At 38.9% G+C, this 15784-nt stretch overlaps 1 protein-coding gene across 2 annotated transcripts in view; it reads right to left on the bottom strand.

Annotated features, from left to right (window-relative positions):
- Positions 1-15784, bottom strand: part of GPR180 (G protein-coupled receptor 180) — a 77263-nt gene that overhangs the window by 22593 nt on the left and 38886 nt on the right. Inside the window, exons 11-12 of one of the 2 annotated variants that reach the window (XR_011569793.1) lie at positions 15646-15784; positions 1-2864 (exon numbers count right to left, since the gene is read on the bottom strand). The exon at positions 1-2864 is cut by the window's left edge and continues 22593 nt beyond it. The gene's annotated coding sequence lies outside the window, so the exon portion shown is untranslated. The other variant, XR_011569792.1, reaches the window with a different exon arrangement.

Genomic DNA, 15784 nt, shown 5'->3' with positions numbered 1-15784 from the left:
CAGACAGAGCCTCATTTCTCAAAAACTGATGGGACTAAATCCTACCATAAAGCCAGCTTTCTTTTTCAAGGATTTTCTCAAAACTGACAAATAACCTGAGAGCTGTGGTGTTTACAATTCCCCTCGCTGAAATCAAGGAATAGACCAGGGGTGTGATGCACTCAAAATACTGGATTTGGGTTTCTGAAGGGAAGAGGAGTAAATCATGGAAATGGCCTGCACCTTTCTTTCAAGAAGGTTTGGCCCAAACTGGATTATTTCAATCCTTTAGGACAGAATTACTTTTATATGATGAAAGAACCCTGTCTCTCAAGTGTAACCACTCAGAAAGTGTCTGGTCACCGTTGCCATCCAGTGTTCAATCCTTTTCTTGACTCTGCACAAAGAGTCCTCCTTCCTTCAGTGTTTGAAGGTGAGATGACACCCTCCGCGGCTTCCTTCTAGGTTCTGCCTACACAGGAAGCCTGCTTTCCCCGAGTTGAGGCCAGCCGAACATTTCAAGCCTTAAACACTGAGAAAAGGAGACACCCTACTCCCCTGAGTGCCGGTTCCCTTCCCTCAGCTGTGTTCCCAGTCCTGCTGCTTTTACAGACCAGATAGAAATGGAATCCAGCACATCCACTGATTGTGGAAGAGGCTCTATAGCATCGCCCTGGACGGCTTAGATGGGGAGAGTATCAAGATTTCTTACATGACTGGGTGTTCCAGTCTGTTCAGGCTGCTACAACAAAATACTTCAGGCTGGTGCCTTAGAAACAGCAGAAATTTACTCATCACCCCCCATGGTTGTGTTCTGGCAAAGGCCCTCTTCAGACTGCTGACTCAGACTCGCTGTGTCCTTACAGGGTGGAAGGGGAGGGAGGTCTCGAGTCTCTTTGAGGAAACTAGTCCCATTCATGAGGACAGAGCCGACCATCCCCCAAAGGCCCCACTTCCTAATACCATCACATGGTGGGGGGGTGGGGGGGGCATTGGGATTTCAACATATGAATTTGTCAGGGTTGGCAGGAGGGGCACACAAATATTTAGAGCACAGCGGTGGAACGTGGAAGAAGAAGAATTTTAGATCTTTGCTAAAAACGCATCTACCAAAAGCAGCGCAAAATAATTCTAAAACCCTAAGGCTTGACTCACAGGAAGCTTATGACATTAGGAAATAGTGACATCACAAAATGAATCCTTTGGGACTTACCTGGTGGTCCTATGGCTAAGACTCCGTGCTCCTGACGCAGGGGGCACAGGTTCAGCCCCTGGTGGGAGAGGTAAGACCCTGCATGCCACATGGCGTGGCCAAAAACAAGATAACCCACTGCCAACCTCCTTGCACTTTAGCCTTGAAAGCTTGGACTTATTTTAAGTCTGGGTTTCTCCCAAATGTCTAGACTTATTTTTTCAATAACACTTGGACTTGGCTTCATTTCCTTCCTTTCAGTTTCTGCAGTCTTCATCCTGGTTTACAAAATCATAATTTCTTGCCAGAAACATCTCTGGGAGCCCCAGAGCCCCTTTTTATTTATTAATTAATTCATCCTAATTCCAGTGGCAAGAAAGATCTACCTAAACATGCAACTTCCCTTCTCAGAAGTGAGCTCTAGGCCCCAATGATATTACCCTGAAATTTCATGTCCTGAACTTTGAGGCCCCCCAAAGGTATGTGGCCTTTTCAGTCATTCAGTAATGCAACTGTGACATTCTTCTATCTGCTAGACCATACTTGGATAAACCAGTTTGCTCTTCCTCGAAGCAGGACTTCGATTTTCACATGTACACACACCCCTCCTGCACAGACAAATTCACCATCAATCTGATGAAGCCTAGACCTCAGGACCTATCTCATGGGTCATTTCTAAGAACTTACACCTAATTTTGCCTGTGTTTCTTAAAGAGGACTCCCTCTCTACCAAATTAGGTAAGTTTCAGGCTCCACAAAATTGGTACCTGCTCCCAGTCTCTTACCACTGAACCTGGATGTGAGCATTCACTTAGTCCAGAACCTTCTTAGGACCTAGGCCAGCCTCTCCTGTCTCTGAACTACATGTCTTGCTTGTACACACTGTTGGTTTTAGGAGCTCGAGGGCTTTCCCTGTGATAATGTTCTCTTTTCTATCAGATGACCCAGTGAACGACTCCACGGTAGAGATGGTCTCTTCTTTACATTCTGTACCAGAATATCAATGTGTTGGTTCGCTATTCGTAGTGTGTGTGCGTGCACGCTAAGTTGCTTCAGTCGTGTCTGACTCTTTGCAACCCTATGGACTATAGCCCACCAGGCTCCTCTGTCCATGGGGATTCTCCAGGCAAGAATATTGGAGTGGGTTGCCATGCCCTCCTCCAGGGGATCTTCCCAACCCAGAGATTGAACCCTGGTCTCCTGCATTTCAGGCGGATTCTTTACCATCTGAGCCACCAGGGAAGCCCATTTGTAACGTATTGAATGAATATTTGACTGTTTTTGGGGAAGCTGGCAACTGTTCATTTATAGGTATCTACATTAAAGATCATTAGAGGCTAAAATTGTAACTGTCCAATCCCAAGGTCATTCAAATAAAAATCAAAATAAGCAAACATTTATGGAGCATGTTCATTGCTGCATCTTTAAACCTAGCATGGGTGGGTAATCAACACTTCTTGATTAAGTCATCTGTAAGTCAGGACTGGGGGTGAAGGGTGAAGCCTGTTACTCACTGGTTTATCACTGAAGAAGCAGGGGAATTTAACTGGTTTCTGGCATGGGCAGGAGCTGGACATCAACCTCTTCCTCCATTGCTTCTACTATCTTCTGTCTTGGATTCACTCTCAGGCAGGTCTAATCCATGTAGTAGCCTTCAGAGCCTCTAAGCATATACACTATTAGCTCAGAAGCCCTAAAGTAAAAACAAAACAAGACAGAAAAACGAACAACAATGGTAAAACTCCTTTCCCCCCAAACTGCCAGCAAAACTTGTGAAATCAAGTGTCATCGGGCCAACCTGAAGCACAAGCTGAGTCACCTCTTCAGGTAATGAGTTTTTTATGTTAACTACATACTTTAACAGCTTGTCTTTGAAATATATGCCTAAGTTAGATCATAAATCCAAGAACCAAGTTTACCCTCCAGTCTTGAACCTTGTTTAATTCTCAGCTTGTGCTCAAGAAAGAATAAATTATGATCATAATGTTACAGGAAACAAAGTTAACAATTCAAAATCAAAGGTCATGTTCATGTCTAGAAAAAAAGTAAACTGGCCATTTATGGAAAAGCAGCAGTCATTGTGATCTTAACTTTCCTAACCAAAATAGACTATAAGAAAAAAGAACAATGCTCCAAGTAGATTACACTACAGGAAGTGTACTGATTTCTGAAACCCTTACCCATGCAGATGTTTAATGGTGCAAAATCTGGCCCCTGAGGTAGGGTGGGGCAATTTCATTTTAGCCTTTCAACCATAACTTTAAATTTCTCAGAATTCAAAAATCTACATTTTTTTAAATTAAAAAAAAAATCTACTTCTAGGCAAACCTACTGTGCTGTGTGTGCTGTGCTAAGTCAATTCAGAGTGTCTGCCTCTTTGAAACCCGGGAGACTATAGCCCATAGCCCATCAGGCTCCTCTGTCCATGTGATTCTCCAGACAAGAATACTGGAGTGGATTCTCATGCCCTCCTCCAGAGGATCTTCCCAACTGAGGGATGGAACCTGCGTCTCTTTATCTTCCGCATTGGCAGGTGAGGTTTTACCACTGGCGCCAACTGTGAAGCCCTGGCAAACCTATTAGTTTTTGCAATAAATTAGACCTCACACCTAGTAAATGTGAATACTCATTTGTTACAACCAGGGAAAAGCAAATGGTATTATATTTTGTGTCTCTTGGTGGATGTAAGGAAAGTGAACTAAACTGTATGCTTCTAACATGGCATTCCACAAATGTGGAATCCAGTGAGTGAATACAGAATAAAATGAAATGAGACATATCCAAAAAGTAGCAGCTGTACTTATGTGCTAATCACACCTCAAAGAGTAACACTGTTTGTTTGTTTCTTTTAAATAACAGAAGCAATAAAATCCTATTATGGATTAATCTTGTGCCAAATTTTGTTTTTTAATCAAATCTATTTTGAGCTAAAGAAAATACAAAAATGCAAATGAAGGGCCTCATCCTCCAGATCTCGTGAACATGTAAGGGCTGATACACTTCAAAGATTTTTTTTTTTTAACTCAAAAATTAAAGTCATCATGCAAGACAGCAAAACATGCTTATTGGTAAACATTTTAATTTTATATTCCATGTGAAGTTTCACCCTAATAAAAATCTTTAGGAGGGAGGGTTTTAAAACCCTGAAATTAGATATTTACTAAACAAATATTGCTCTCATTTAATGTCTCACATATGTACCACACTTGGAGACTGCAAGTGAGAACTCAGTTGTTTCACATAGCGAATCAAACCAAATGGCAGGAAAACCACGTTGGAAAAGAGTCAGCGCTCCTCTCCAGATACCCACACCACTTGAACACGAAGTGTGGGTGAGTTCATGGTAGGGTTGTTTGCATCGCATTCCCCGGTGTGTTCCCTCCACTGGGGATGAAATGTTCACTAGTAGACCAAAACAAACTCTTCAGAACATTTTTATCTCAAAGTGAGAAAGCGCTTTTCAAACAGGCTGCTAATGAAGCCATCCGCCATCTTGTTTGATGTTGTGCTTGTAGTTAAAAGGAGCTCTGAAAGGCCTCGGGCAGTGCCTACTCTCAGTTGGCAGCTGTTTCAACCTTTGTGGGGCCACTGTGCAGCTGTAATGCAGACTCTCCCATAAAATGCCAACCCACACGCTGTAAGTGCAAAATACAACAATATTCATGGACATCAACTGTGTAATATCAGGTATCACATAAACTACATTTTATTGCATGAGATCACACTCTGCAGAAGGACATAATAACATATCATTATAAGGATGCTTCTTCTTAGAATTCAAAGCTCAAGAGAGAATGTGTTTTAGTTTCTATCCTAAAGCCAGAGAACCTAGGAAATATTAGAAAATAAATGTATACTGTTGATGGAATACATGAAACAGGTGGTTTGTGTAGCCATCTTTCATAGGAATATATCTCACACTGCTTGGAAGCACATATATCATGGGAAAGAACTTATGTTATTTCAAGATATGTGTGTGCAAACACATGTGCACAAAACCATAAAGTATATAAAATTGAAAATTTACATCAAGGTGGTAATGACACAGTCAAAAGAAATTTTAAGGTGTTCTTATCATTCGTGCAAGTACTACTTCTGTCCCATTACTGTATACTGTGCTTAGTTGCTCAATCGTATCCAACTCTGTGACTCCAGGGACTGTAGCCCACCAGGCTCCTCTGTCCATGGGGATTCTCCAGGCAAGAATACTGGAGTGGGTTGCCATGCCCTCCTCCAGGGGATCTTCCCAACCTAGGGGTCGAACCTGCAGAGTCCTACATCTCCTGCATTGCAGGCGGATTCTTTACCATCTGAGCCACCAGGGAAGCCCTCTGTCCCATTGAATGGATACAGTTATTCAGAAGATGATTTGGTAGTATTTGTGCTGGAGTGGAATGGTTACCAAAGCACATAGGCACTGTGGGGAATGTCACCAAACACAATATTCTATACCCAGGTAACACAGGCATTTCAAACTCAACCCCTCCAATATTAAACTCAATATTTAACACCAATAAAAACTGCCCATCTTCATGTATTTTCTATTTCAACTCATGACACATTATCAGTGGTAGACAGAACCCTACTGCCGCTGCTAAGTCACTTCAGTCGTGTCTGACTCTGTGTGACCCCATAGACGGCAGCCCACCAGGCTGCCCCGTCCCTGGGATTCTCCAGGCAAGAACACTGGAGTGGGTTGCCATTTCCTTCTCCAGTGCAACAAAGTGACAAGTGAAAGTGAAGTTGCTCAGTCGTGTCCGACTCTTGGCGGCCCCATGGACTGCAGCCTACCAGGCTCCTCCGTCCATGTGATTTTCCAGGCAAGAATACTGGAGTGGGGTGCCATTGCCTTAAGGACACCCCAATAACCCCCCACACTGTGGGCGAGACCTATGAGAATGGTAGGACAGCCCTCCCGGGGCTATGTCACACTGAATGACAAAGGTGAAGGGATTTTGCAGATGTAATTAAAGCCCCTAATTCGTTTACCTTGGCTTCATCAAAAGAGAGATGGAAGAAAAAAAAAAAAAGAGAGAGATGAAACTGAATGGACTTGATTGAATCAGGTGAGCCCTTTAAAAGAGGTCTAGAAGTCAGAGAGGTTCTCCTGCTAGCTCTGAAGAAGGAAGTTCCTATTTTGGGAGAGGACCTGTGGGAGGACCACGTGCAGATGGCCTGTAGGAGACGAGAGTGACCCCTGGCCAGCAAGGGAGTGGGGATGCAAGTTAGTCTTACAGATGCAAGGGACTGCCTGCAGCCACCTGAGTTTGTAAGACTTTGGGCTGCAGGAAGGAAGACAAGCCAGCTGATTTCTAACTGTAGCTTTATAAGACTCTGGGCAAAGGACGTAGCTAGGTCACACCTGGTCTGCCAACCCACGGAAACTGACATGATAAATGTATGTTGTTTTTAGGCCAGTAAGTTCATGCTAATGGGAGAACTAGAAAATTCGATACAGTATACTATGGTGAGAACCCATAAGCATGAGCATAAAGGGGGAACATCTAATACAGCCTGGGAGAAGGGTGAACCAGAGAGGCTTCCCATAGGGAAGTTGACATCATAGGAGCTGATGTTTTGGCTGAATCCCAAAGATCAAAAGTTGGGGGATTCTTCTTAATGAAAAATGTTAACAAACATCTTCCTTTATTCCATAGTTCATGAGAACTGAAATGAATGAGGATGTGTACTGGCTTAGGGGTTTCCTTTGACTGAGCCCAGATGTCCTGAGTTCTCCAGTTTAGGAGCAAGAGGGGCTCTCCACTTGCTGGTAGTTCTCCATGAACTTGCAGGCAGCACCAACACTGAACTTTCAAGGCTCCAGTGTCTGACCTTTGGCTGGTGTGAGCTTGTTCAATCACGAATTTCTTTCTAAAAGTCTAAACTAAATTGCTCTTATGATAGTTTTGAATTATTACATATAATGTCAGCTGTGAAATAAAAAGAGGTATTTCTTCCACATGCTCCTTTATTCACATTTTTGTTTGCTTTTTAAAGAGCCCTTTCTGCCATTTTTTGAATCCTGTAACTCTCACTCATTTCACATTTTCTCAAAGAATCTATTTCACCTTGCTTTGTCTTCTATCCTCTTCAATACATACATGCTGCTGCTCAGTCACTTAGTTTGTGTCTGATTCTTAACCCCAAGGAACTGTCCCACCAGGCTCCTCTGGTCATGGAATTCTCCAGGCAAGAATACTGGAGTGGGTTGCCATTTCCTATTTCAGGGGATCTTCCCAATCCAGGGATTAAACCTGCATTTCCTATGTCTCCTACACTGGCAGGCACATTCTTAACCACTGAGCCACTTGGGAAGCCCCAATATATCCATAGTCCTCTCAAAATACTACAATTCAATCAAACCTGTTTCAGTAACAAATAACACATTTCCAGCTCTTCCGTGTGATGTTTCTATTTAGTACATATAGGTTTTGCAGAGTAAAATATACTCCATTGCTTAGTAATATTCAGTAGCAGTCCAATAAGAATTTTTCTTCTATACCCTGTGTATACTTAACTATGCCCCTATTTTATGAGAAACAATTTTGTTAGCTACCTTCATAGCTATGAATACAATGGCATCTTTTAAAAATACTTCTTGGTAAAATTTATACAGACTAGAATGCATGGATCTTAAGTGTACAATTTGGTGAATTTTGATAAACCTGCATATCCATGTAACAAACATCCAATCAAGATAAGGATATGTCTGGTGCTCAGTTGCTAAGCTGTGTCCAGCTCTTTTTGACCCCAAGGACTGTAGCCTGCCAGGCTCCTCTGTCCATGGGATTGTCCAGGCAAGAATACTGGAGTGGGTTTCCATTTTCTTCTCCAGGGGATCTTTCCCACCCAGGGATTGAAGCTGCGTCTTCTGCACTGGCAGGTGGATTCTTTACTATTGTACCACTTGGGAAGTCCAAGGCTATGTCTAGTACCCCACAGAGTTCTCTGTCTCCTTCTAATCAGTTCTCACTGTTTATGTTTCCATCACTGTACATTAGCTTTGCCTGCTCTAAAACTTCGTATGAATTTGGGCATACTCCTTCATGTATGGCTTCTTTTGTTTAACATAATGCTTTACTGATTCATTCATGTTGTTGCATATGTCATAGTTCATTCTCTTTTATTGCTGCGTGATATTTGATTACACGAAGCTAGCACTGTTTATTAATTCATTCCCCTATTTACAGATATTTGGGTTGTTCCCAGGATTTGGCCATTCTGAACATTCTTACTTAAACCAAATGTCTTGTGGACATATATTTTTTCTTCAAGATAAAGACCTAGGAGTGGAATTGCTGGGTTCTAGGATCAATGTATGTTTGTTTAACCATATAAGAAACTGGCAATAAATGTTCCAAAGGGAGTGTATTAGTTTATACTCCTAATAGTAATTTAATGTATATGAATTTGAACTGCTCCACAGCCTCATTGTTTGGAAACAGCCTTATTAATTTCAGACATTCTAGTGGGTGTGAAGTGGTATTCAGCTTTGATTTGCATTACTATTTCTCTGATGATAATGATGTTGGACATATTTCCATGGGCTTATTAATCATTCATTTATCTTTTTTGTGTTCAAGATTTTTGCCCATTTTTACAAATTAGGTTGTGCTTTTCTTATTTGATTATAAGGCTTCTTTAGTCTGGATAAAGTCCTTTTTTGGCTGCATGCATTGTGAATATTTTCTACTGATCTATGTCTTGCCACTCATTTTTTCATGATATCTTTTGAAAAGCAAAAGTTTTGATTTTGATGAAGTCACTCTCTCTGATGCTTAGTGCTTTTTGTGTCTTAAGAAATTTTTTTCCTGCCCCAAAGTCACAATGTTTTCTTCTAGAAGTTTTGTAATTTTAGTTTTTATATCTTAGACCTATTATTCCTCTCAAATTAATTTTTGAGGTTTGGTATGAGGTAGGGGGTTCAAGTTTCATTAGTTCATTATTATTTACATATATCTATCCAGTCATTTTGGTATCATTTGTTGCAAAGACTTTCCTTTCCTCATTTAATTGCCTGACATGATTGTTGTAAAACATTGTAATAATCAATGTAATAATCAAATGTATTAATCAAATAATCAAATCAAAATAATCAATGTAAAACATTGATTATGTAAGTGTGGGTCAATTTTGGGTTCTATATTCTGTTCCATTGATCTGTATCTTCACACCAAAACCATCTCATCTTGATTACTGTAACTATATAGGTCTTAAAATCAAGTCATGTGAGTCTAATTTTATTCTTATTTTTCAAGAATATTTTGACTACATCCTTTTTGTTTGTGATTTAAAAAATTTTTTTTATTTTATTTATTTATTTATTTGGCTGCTCTGGGTCTTAGTTGCAGCACACAGGATCTTTCTAGTCTCAGTATGTATGTATTCAGACGCTCAGTTGTGTCTGACTCTTTATGACCCCATGGAATATAGCCCACCAGGTTCCTCTGTTCATGGGATTTCCCAGGCAAGAATACTGGAGCGGGTTGCCATTTCCTTCTCCAGGGGATCTTCCTGGCTTAGGGATCGAAGCTGTGTATCTGGAGTCTCCTGCATTCTTTAGGCGAGTTCTTTACAACCAGCGCCACCTGGGAAGCCTTTCCTTTCAGTACAAGGGATCTTGAGTTGAGCAGTTGAGGCAGGTGAACTTTTTAGTTGTGGCATCTAGTTTCCTGACCAGGGATCTAACCCAGGTCCCCTGCACTGGGACTGTGGAGTCTTAGCCCCCTGAAGCACAAGGGAAGTCCCCTCTGCCTTTTTTTTTTTTTTTTTTAAGATTTTTGATGTGTACCATTTTTAAAATCTTCATTGAAATTTGTTACAATATTGCTTCTGTTTTATGTTTTGGTTTTTTGGCCATGAGGCATGGGGGATGCTAACTCCCAGTACCTTTAAAATTATATATTGTTTAATATTAATAAATGTAACTTTTGGAAAAAGTCAATTTTTCTAAAACAAAACATTTCAAGACACAGCTTTTGGCCAACAAAACAATAGCCAACACAATCCCTCTTTGTCATGAGGGTCTTGAGAAGTCTGTTTAGATTGTGAGCTAAGTCACTTCAGTCATGTCTGACTCTTTGCAACTCCATGGATTATAGCCCACCAAGCTCCTCTGTCCATGGGATTCTCTAGGCAAGAACACCGGAGTGGATTTCCATGCCCTCCTCCAGGGGATCTGCCTGACCCAGGAATCGAATCTGCATCTCTTACATCTCCTGCATTGGCAGGTGGATTCTTTACCACTACCATCACCTGGGAAGCCCCTTAAATAGATTAGTAGTCTTATACCCTATGTTGACAAGTGTACATAAAATCATTCAAGGAGAGATTTCTATGCCTCCATGTTCACAGCAGCTTAATTTATAACAGCCAAGACATGGAGACAGCCTAAGTGTTCATCAATAGATGAATGGCGATTATATATATATATCTATATATATCTCTACATCTATCTATCTACCTATATATATATTATTCAGCTATAAAAAAGAAGGAAATCTTGCTATTTGCAGAAAACAAGGATTGACCTTGAGGGCATTATGCTAAGTGAAATAAATCAGAGAAAGACCAACACTGTATGATTTTATTTATATGTGAAATCTAAAACAATAACATGACAATAAAACCAAAGTCACAGAAAAAGAGATCCGATTTGTGGTTATCAGAGGTGGAGGATGGAGAGACAGGGAATTGGATGTCAAAAGATACAAACCTGCAGTTTTAAGATAGGTAAGTACTGAAGACATAACATACAACATGATGACCACTGTTAACACTGCTCTATGCTATATTTGAAAACTGTTAAGAGAGTACCTCCTAAGAGCTCTCTTCAACATTTTGCTGTTTTCATTAGCAAAAAATGATTTTTTTCATTTGCCATCTTGCTTTTTTCTTTTGTATCTATGGAGGTTAATTAAACTTATTATGGTAATGGTAATCATTTCACAGTATATGTAAGTCAAATTATTATGCTGTACGCCTTAAGCTTATACAGTACTACATGTCAATTATATCTCAATAAACCAAGAAAAAAAAATCATTCAGGAATGTGCGTGAAGAGAACAAACTTGGACTCAAATTTTAGAATTTCATTAAAAAAAATTTTTAAAGAAAAAGTTGTGATGAGAGAGCAATGTGTTAATGCTACTACTATTCCTGAAGAAAGCATTTTACAGCTCTTACCAAGGACACACCTATTTTTGAGGTCATGCTTAATACTTTTTTATGGCATATATTTGCAAAGGGATAAAAAATGCTTAAAAATTACACTTAATAATGGGATAAGCAAATTTACAACTTGTAATAAAAATATAAAGATTTTTATTTTCTTTAATACACTTCAGCAAATCCATATTATTTAATAAAAATGAGTGATAATCTGGTTGATGAGAAAGATGCTATGCTACCAACAAAAAATCAGCTTATCAGTTTGATTGATCTGGGAGATCTGAAGGCCTTTTCTTTCCCATCCCCGCAAATATAACACAACGCATCAGTGAAAGTTTTCTCCCAACAGAAGCTGCCTTTCCTACTCCTCTCCCAGCTGGGGCTATGAATGTTCTGGCAAGTCTGTCAAAGTATCCTCTGCAAATATGAGAGGCTCAGGGTGTCCACCTTCTGTGCAGTATAAAATACTTCACTTGAAGTTTGACTTTATCAAAAGAAGGGAGTTGAGTGTAGCAGTTAATACTCTTTAGAGCCTGATACACTCTCAGTTCTGTCACTTAACAGTGTAACTTTGGGTAAATTACTTTATCTGTTTGAACTCATTCCCTCTCAAGGTTGTTGAGAGGATTATATTAGAAAAAGTACTTGGCCCTGCCTTGAACTCTGTGAGTGATAAATAAGTCATCACTGCCAGTTTCCTTTTTGGATTTTCCCAAAGCAGATGAAGCAAACACTTACAAAACAAATATGCCAAAATCAGCACATAGTTTATAAATTCAGTGTGCTTAAAATTACTTAAAACACACCATCTTCATATCCTTGAATGTGGGGAATGTGTAACAGTGGAAAGGGCGTATAAGACTGGGAGCCTGGGGCCTGGATTCCAGGCTTGGGTCTGCCTCTATGTGACCATGTGATCTTGAGCAAATTATTTACACCCCCTCGCCTCTGTCCAGAGCCTCTAGATTCCTTTCTTCAAAATGAGGGGACTGTTTTAGGAGAATCTTTAAGATTTCTTTTCAAAACTATAACTGTAAAATTTGACTGAGTCATGTAATTGCTACTCTGCTCAGATCTAACTAGTTAAATACTTATGCATCCCCTCATTCCCCTCTAGCACTTAGGGAAGATGCCAAAGCTATAGCAAAGTAGGGCCTGAGTCATTTAGCTAATTAGAAAACTTGTGTAGAAGAACTCTCACTAGCCATAAGATATCACACTTCATATGGCAGAAATCCAGTGTCCCTTGGATTGGTAGGAAGACGTGGCTTCTGATCCTTCTTAGGTTGACCTCCCACAATAATACTGTTATCACTTGGACTAAATACATCTCCTCAAAAAATGATCATACACATCCTTTGTTCACTAATCTGTTATAACATCTACAGATTAATTGTATGTATGGTATAGAACATAGAAATGTTAAAGTTTAAATCCTGGATTTATTGGAAAAGAAAGTCTCCTCATCTTCCTGTATTCTCATTTAAAGAGAAAAATGCTTGTGTTTTGATTCTAAGATGCATATGTGTTTCAGATTTTAAGATCCTGAAATTGAATGTATTTAATAGTCAATGTGATTGGAAAACATTTTGTTATAATTTGCTTCTTGGTAAAATTAATGGTAAATCTTAAAAGCAATGAAACCCTAGATTCAATTACACGCCATCAAATCCCACCAACCAAATACAAGAACTTTTGTAAGGCTCCAGTGAAATAAATGGCCTTCAAACAGTCTTCTCAATTGTCAACATAAACAACAAGGACCTCTGTATAGCACAGGGAACTCTATTCCATACCTTGACATAACCTATAATGGAAAAGATTCTGAAAAGCTGAATCACTTTGCTGTATACTTGCAGCTAACATAATATTGCAAATCAACTACACTTCAATTTTAAAGATATTGTTTTTGTCATCAGGAGAATGGATGAATATTCTAAATGTTGAATATTCTAAATGATGAATATTCTAAATGATGAATATTCTAAATATTCTGAATATGGTCTAAAGTTCTTAGTTTCTAATATCTACAGAAGTCCTACATGAATGCAAGATCTTAGTTAAATTGAATCTCTTCTGTAGAATGAGGAAATGTGCTAACACAAGCTAAGATAAAACCATACTGGCCACTGTGATTTCCTTACTGGCCAAAGAAATCAGATGCTGAACTCTACAGATTATTTTTATCAGTCTTTCCAAAATTGTGTTTTATTCTCAGAGATAAATTAATGCTAAAAAGCAAACATTTCATAAACTTAAAATCGCTTATAATTTAAATCAGTATATGTCTATAAAATAAACATGTTTTTGTTTATAAAATAAAAGCAGCAAACAGTAAAACCTAGGTATGCAAGTGCAATGTCCTTATCTCACAAGCCACAGATCTAATCTAATGTAAACTGTCACAGCCGAAACATCTCCCATACTCTTCGATGTACTGTTTAAAAAGAACGACTAGAAATTAATCTTTTAAAAAAGTAAAGTCCTTCTGCAACTGATTTTTCTTATGATAATTCTCCTTGTAGAGAATTTGGAAAATGCAGAAAAGAATAATAAGAACATTTGAATTCCACCACTCTGAGACAATCATCAGAGATTTAAATCTCTGATTTAGATGTATTTAAAGATTTAAATGTATTTTCTCAGTTTTTTGTATAATGTTATATACATTAGTGTAAAGTTGGAATAAGGGGGTATTGGTATATTCGACACACATGTATAAAGTTTATGTCAATTTTTTTCACTTACGCACATTTTATCATCACTATTTTCATATTCGCAAATAGTCTTCAAAAACATCTTTGTAATGTGTATTGAAACAATATGGAAAACAAAACGTTGCATCCATACCTGATTCTTTAAACAGTGTTTCTTGACCCTGGTTATAAATTACAAATCACTTGCAGAAATTCTAAGAAAAATACAATGGCCAGACCCCACCCTCAGAAAGTCTAAATGAATTAGTCTGGACGGCATCTAGCTAGACACACAAATGTTTTTCTCACGTAATTCTAATGCACAGCCCCGGATGAGAAGTATTGTTTTACATCAAGATAAATTCCAAGTAGATAAGAAATTGATTGCAACGAAACAAAACAAACCATGGAATTAGTGAATAAAAAAATAACTGTATATATAATCTTTAGGGTACTAAAGAACACTAAAGGTAGAAACATCAAAGGGAAATATTCACATATTTAACTATGTGAAAACTGCATTTTCAAATGCCAAAAAAATCACAAACTAAATGGAAAAGCAAATCACAAACAAGGAAAAATTTTCAATATGCATTATAGGCAAAGCTCTTAGAAAGTATAAAGGGAATGATGAAAAACTAAATAGAAAAGGTCAGGTATAGGTAAATCACTCAGAAAAAAAAAAAGTCACTACACATATGGAGATAAAAAGCATTTCCTTTTTAAATGAAAAATAAACTGATCTTTACTTCAGACTATATTCTTCCTTTCCTGACTCCTCTCCTGCCACTCATAACACAGAGGCGTTCACATTTATACCCTGAAGCTTCAACTCATTAAAAAAAATCAAACTCTAAGCAAATATATTAAAACTAAAATACGAATACATAAAGAGGAGAGTAGCACCGACACTTAAAGGTCTCATAAAATCAGATATAAAGGAACGTAACACCGCGTTATTACTGCCTGAGCCGGGCTCTGCACAGGTTCTACTTGCAATAAAAGGAAGTCTTTTCAATCTGCTGCGGTGACTTTACCTTCATTAGAATGCATACTCATTATTTTCTGATTACTCCTTTACATAAAGCATACCATTTTTGTACCTTGGTTTCCACACCCCTTGTACAGTATTCATATTTTATCTCTAAAGACTGTAATCAATCACTTCAAACACAATAACCCATTTAAGAATGGATTTTATAGGCAAAGAGGCACACCTTTGGTGATGTGATTGCAATCATCAGATGCTCCGACTTTCCTCAAGCATGCATTATACGGTGTGGACATAAATGATGCAGCAAGGCTAGGAGAGGCGATTACAGGAGGAATGAGTCAACTCAGCCCAATGGGTACTTCCCGGTTTCAGGGTGTATCCATAGGAACCCTTTGAAATGTTTTGTTTTATTAATTTGGCTCCTTTCTATTTTTCACTGGTGCCAACACTTTCAAGATAATGCAGTTTAGACATGTCACAGCTGTTGAAACTCATAGCGTGCGCTTGGGCTGACAGTGGTGTATCATCAAGAACTAGAAACACCAAAACAACATTATGATAAAGAGTAGAAGCACAAGAAATGAGAAGACAAAGGGCAGGAAATATTGCCTTACCGACTTAAAGCCGAGCCCTGGGGGAAAACATCTGGTTCAGAGCAAAGGGATTCTTTCAGCACAAGGAAGGGGTCCTACTGGATAAAGTGAGAGAGACAGGATCTTGGAAGCTGAAGGGCAGGCAGTGAAATGTTGCTCT

This window comes from Bos indicus, chromosome 12 (assembly GCF_029378745.1).
Source record: "Bos indicus isolate NIAB-ARS_2022 breed Sahiwal x Tharparkar chromosome 12, NIAB-ARS_B.indTharparkar_mat_pri_1.0, whole genome shotgun sequence".
In the NCBI taxonomy this organism is placed as follows: Eukaryota; Metazoa; Chordata; class Mammalia; order Artiodactyla; family Bovidae; genus Bos; species Bos indicus.
The sequence above is the reverse complement of the archived record's forward strand: the minus strand, read 5'-3'. Positions and strand labels throughout refer to the sequence as shown.